The following is a 6,000-nucleotide window of genomic DNA, read 5'->3' on the forward strand; positions in this document are numbered from 1 at the left end:
GCTCTCGGGCGTCTCTAGGAGCAAGCGCTGTCAATCTGGCACTCTTCACAGGCACTAAAATTAAATCACAAAATAAACCAGCATTGATACAGCTTTGCATAGAGAAGATTTCTAGTTTTCAGAGTTGCACTTAAATGGAAGCAGCCTTTTTTTTCTCCCCGTATACTCATACGAAAAGTAAACCGGAGTATGTTCCTGTTATAATAAAATTGGTCACGTGAAGTTTTATTTGTTTGTTTAGCATCATGTTCCTCAGGAAGACAGATTTGATACAACTTCCCCAGCTATGAATTATCTATAAACAAAATTATATTTTTCTCTTCTTTAGGAGTATTTTGTATGAAAGGGAAAGTAAGTTTCTTTTTGTTTACAAAATCAAATCTCTTCAGCATATATGCCAGTTGAAGGAGGAAAAAAAGCAGCTAACTCCTTCTCCCCAATTAAATCTCCCAATTAAAAATAAGGATACATACATGTTTCATTAAAGTTAATTGTGACATAATTACATTTTATTTATTACACCCATGATAAATTACCACTTTGTGAGCTGACCCTGCAGTGAGGTCCATTCAAGTAGCCCCCATGGATTTCTGTATAGATGGCAGTGGTCAATCCACGTGGAATTTATAACAGGATCAGGGCCTTAGTTACAGCAGTTTCAATCAGCAACTCTTTGCTAACATCTTATTCCAGAACTGAAATGTGGCACCATAAAAATGATCTTTAACATATTTTTGGGTCTGAATCACTATATTCATATTTATGCATTACAAATAATAAACTTATGAATAGTGACATTAATTTTAATTGCAGAAACTTTATTACTTAATCTATTTAATCTTCACTTGAGTTTATCCACCTTAAAAGTGTGACAACTAAATGGTTTTTCAGCTGAAGTATTTATATGCATCTTTAAAGCATCCATCATTGTAGTATAATAAAGGTGCCAACATCCCCTCCCCCACATTTTTAGCCCTACTTCTAGATGGAAGTTTGAAGTTCCCCTAAACAGAATATCTATAATTAGTAACAGATATAGAATAGATTCTTATGAGTATCGATGTTGAAGATTTTTGCAAAGGATATGAGAGAAACAAGATGGGTGAGGTAATAATATCTTTTACTGGACCAACTTCTATTGGTAAAAGAGACAAGCTTTTGAGCTACACAGAGCTCTGTGTACTCTAGTAGATGCACCTCCATATATAAAAAGGCCACCTACCATTTTAAAAGAATTTCACAGTGGTACACCTTTATTGTTTTTAAAGCACACAGTCTGAAAGAAGAAGTTAAGAGCATCAGCCTGAGATTAGATGCAGTACTTGAGAGGAGCCAGACTGTGGGGCTGTTGGCTTTTCCAGTGGTCTTGCAGCCTCTTATACCTTGATAATAGTATGTTCGCTACATTAGCTAAGGCTGCATCCGTATTTAACTCATTTTCAGAAATTCAGAGCATAAACTGTGTCAGAACATAGGCCAGAACGTTCTTTCAAAAATTATTTATTTTGCAATAATGATTCTGTATGAACTCAACATATATGCAAAAAAATCAATACCTGCAGTTTGCACTGATCACTGGCATAAATCACAACTGGGTTTGCTACTAAAAAAAAATTTCAGAAGTAAGTGGCTCATAATGTAGTTACTAATGTAATTTAAACTGTCATCAATATAGTTCCGTTCTGATTTTGGAGAATTGTTACAGTCATTTTGCACAGATGTAAATAACCACACAAGGTGCATGGGAGGAGACAATCAGGCCTTCTCTCTTCCCCCTACTCATCCTCATATCCACATAGAGGTCTTCTTCCCATACAGACCCATGACACTTGTCCCCCGGACTCTCCCATCCTCAAAAACAAGCACCATTCCGGGCCTACAATCCCCTCAAGAGTAGATTCTTTCCATCCCAACTTACTTCACTTACTTTGGATGTCTTTTATAGGGACAGCTCCCGTCACTTCTCTCCCGTGGCATGATCCAAAATCCATTAGCATCAATGGGAGTCTTTCCATTGACTTCCATGGGCTTTGGATCAGGCTCCCACTCTTAATGTTTTCTAGGAGCATCTTGCATGGCATGCCTATGCCTGAGGAGTCACACCTTATACATTAAATGAGCAACACAGAGCTATCTCCGCCAGTTCTGTTATTGTGATGACAAGAAGACATTCCCCAGAAACCCTTATGTGCATTTGCTGAACATAAGGACTCTAGGGTAAAGCTGGGCAAAATCTGTCCGACAAAACTTTTTTTGCATTGAAAAATGCATATTCAGGTTGAATTGAACATTTTGCAAGTTTATGTTGAATTTGCTGAATTGTTTTGCTGAAAGAAAAAAGAAAAAAATTCCCAAAAAGTCAAAATGCTTCATTTTGTCATTTTCAAACCGTCATTTCCTTTTGAATTTTACATCCATTTTATTTTATTTTTAAAAAGGTTAAAAAAAAATCTCAAAACCAAAATGAAACATTTTGAGTCAAAACATTTTGTTCACCCAGACACAAAACATTTCTGACTTTTTCATTTTGCTGAGCAATTCAAAAAAGTGTTGTTTCAGGTTGACCTGAAACAATTTTTTTAAAAATGTTTTTGGTTTGCCAAACCAAAAAAATCAGTTATTCACGAAGCTCTATTTTGAGGCATATCTCTGGACATGTCTCTGTCCCAGAGGCTCATGGAACTAATGACTACAGGATGATGGATACACTGACCCTCAGGGTATGTCTAGTTTACAGTTGCTACAATAACACAGCTAGGGCTCTGCAGCCGTGCAACTGTAGGGCAGTAGTCTACGCTGACAAAAGGGTTTTTTCCATTGATGTACTTAAACCACCTCTCTGAGATGCAGTAGGTAGGTCAACAGAAGAATTCTTCCTTCAACCTAGCTGCATCTAAATAGGGGGTTAGGCCGACCTAACTACATCACACAGGGCATGAACTTTTTCACAGCTAGGTCAATCTAATTTTTAAGTGTGGACGTGTCCACAGAGAAGCAGGAATTGGTCCCAAAAGAGTCAACTCATGAAAAGCTTACCTGGCTGGTAGCATGTGTTGCTACAACAACACAAAATTTTCCCAGCAAACCATTTCATTACAGCTCAGTCCAAGTTTACTGAGGTTCACAAACTTTTTGAGCAGACCTGGACTGAGCAAGTCCTCCTTCCCCATAGGAGGAATTCATGATTGTGGTGAAAAACCAAACAAAATACAGCAGTCTCAGCTGAGCTTCTCTACCACTTCGGTATCTCTTCATTTGAAGTCAAAATTCAAGGTGACACTTGGGAGGACGGGATGCAAAACAATAGGAAGCAAATTGGAACAACAAGTTTGTTGAAACAACTGCAAATGAAGATCCCAAGTTTTGAACAGCTCTGCCGGCTCGAGACAGTTCTATTCAACCCTGTTTTCATTTATCACCAAATCACTCCACTGCTCGCATGTATGTTGACCCAGAATATACATTTCCATGAATTGGCTAAGCCTCCATCTTCTGATGGCATCTGCCTCCCTGCTGATAATTTGTCAATGACAGTTCTGTTTTCTTTAACACACAAATTACCAGAGAACCATCTTTCATATAGCACCATTTGCCTTACACACCCTTAAATGGTCAATTAACACAATTCAAGTAGTAAGGAGCTTATATAGCAGCTTTAACTTTTTGTATTATTTTTGCAAAGTTTATCAACTTGCAGAACTACTTAAGACCAAAAGATGAGTTTTGTCAAATATATAAATACAGTAATTGAATTCTAAAAGTTCATTTTAATTTTGTTCCACTGTCTACAATAATCAAGAAGTTGGTCTGATCACATCATGTTTTATCCTGTGTCAAACAAAATACAAATTTCCATCTAAATAGTATTTGCTTCCAACTTCCCCGATGACAGTGTGAACGGGTGTATTTATGAGAAGGGGAAGACAGATCCTGCTATCCTCATTAATAACCAATTGTGTTTAGACACGTCAGTTCCAGAAAACTGTGCCTTTTTATTTGTATGTTCTGTAAACTCTACATCACGAACAATAGCTATGCTAATCAGGGATCAGCGAACTGACTTAGATACTGTAAAAAATCCACTGCCACCCATGCTCACGGCTTCAACTCTTGTTAGTGCCAAATTCAACCCAAACCTTTTCTGAGGTTTTGTAATTTTCATATACCTTTTATTTCACTTCTGGTTCCCAGTCAGGACTGAATCCAAAAGAATGTGAATAACATGAGAAAAACTGTTATACCTCTGACAAAGAATCAAAATGGTAAGTGCCAAAATACAGGAAGGAAATCCATTTCATGCTATATTCTCTTGTCTTCAGATGAATTGACTCATAGATTCCAAGGCCAGACGGGACCATTGTGATCATCTAGTCCAGCGATTCTCAAACTGTGGGTCGGGACCCCAAAGTAGGTTGCAACCCCGTTTTAATGGTGTCACCAGGGCTGGTTTAGACTAAGCCTGGGGCAGAAGCTCTTGAGCTTGGGCTTTGCCCCACTCCACCTGGGGTGATGGGGCTCGGGCTTTGCCCCCCCTCCCACGAGGCAGTAGGGCTTGGGCAGGCTCAGGCTTCAGTCCCCACTCCTGGGGTCATATAGTAATTTTTATTGTCGCAGTGCAATGAAGTTTGAGAACCACTGGTCTAGTCTGACCTCCATATAACTCAGGCCGTAGAGCTTCCCAAAAATAATTCCTAGAGAAGATTTTCTAAAAAACATCCAATCTTGTTTTTAAAATTGTCAATGATGGACACCTGTTGGTAAATTCTTCCAATCGTTAATCACCCTTACTGCCAAATATTTACACCTTATTTTCAGTCTGAATTTGTCTAGCTTCAATTTCCAGCCACTGTATCATGTTAGACCTTTTTCTGCTAGATAGAAGAGCCCATTATTAAATGTTTGTTCCCCATGTACATACTTATAGACTATAATCAAGTTACCCCTTAACATTCTCTTTGTTAAGCTAAATAAATTGAGCTCTTGGAGTCTATCACTCAGTGGGGGAGAAATGGATATCTTAAAGGACACAAGGAGAGCAGGAGATATTTTTTATCTCATTATGGCGGGGGGAGGGGCTGCCTGCAGCTCCTGAAGTAACAAAGAAAGCAGGCAACATTAATCACATTCTGAATGATGGGAAGGTAGGAATGGGCCTTTGGGGAACTGGCCTACCATGCTGGCTACTGAAGATACCAAAGGACAGAGTTGGATTTTCTACAATCATCCTGATTTTAACAGGACAGTCTCATATCTGACAAGCAGTGCTTGCGAGACATTTGAATCACTTTTGTTTCATGGCGTGGTGACATTTTGCACAGTATAGAAGTTGCCCCCAGACACTAATACCTTGCCTCCTGACCCACCACCAAGACATAACATCATCATAACAGATAAAGGGAATCTCATCAAACATGTTTGTTGTGGGGAGGGAATAGCAAAAGCCTCTGATTTCATATGAAATTGGTAGATTTTGCAGTGTTTTTATCCAAATGCACTTGGAGATATCAGCTAATTGTACATTTGAAATGCCAGACAAACCTGAAGAGCTTCATCAGCATGAAAACAGAAGTTTGGGGCCTTATTCTCCAGCCACAGGATTCAAGTAACTCCCACTGGTGTCAGTAACTGTATTTCAGTGCAGGACTTAGGCCCTTGGTTTCCAAGAATTAATTTACTCCTGCTGTTTGTTCCTCACTTGAAGTCATAATTCTCCATTTGGAGTATCACAAGTGGTTGCTGTGGAAATGATTTTGAGATCATAAACAACAGCTTATGGCTTCAGGCAAATAAGCAGCAGGGGCAAATGAACTCTTCAGAAACAAAAGACCTTGGTTTGCTTTCAAATAGCTCTTCTAATAAAATGTTAAAAAAAGAAAAAACACCCTGATGATGTGCCACTTGGATACTGCCATCCTCGTTGTCAACAAATCTTACAGTAAATGACATCTTTTCACTGTGACTAATGTTGAGAGTGCAGTCCATTATTACCATGTAGTACTT

The sequence above is a fragment of the Caretta caretta genome, chromosome 1, assembly GCF_965140235.1.
Source record: "Caretta caretta isolate rCarCar2 chromosome 1, rCarCar1.hap1, whole genome shotgun sequence".
NCBI classification, from domain to species: domain Eukaryota; kingdom Metazoa; phylum Chordata; order Testudines; family Cheloniidae; genus Caretta; species Caretta caretta.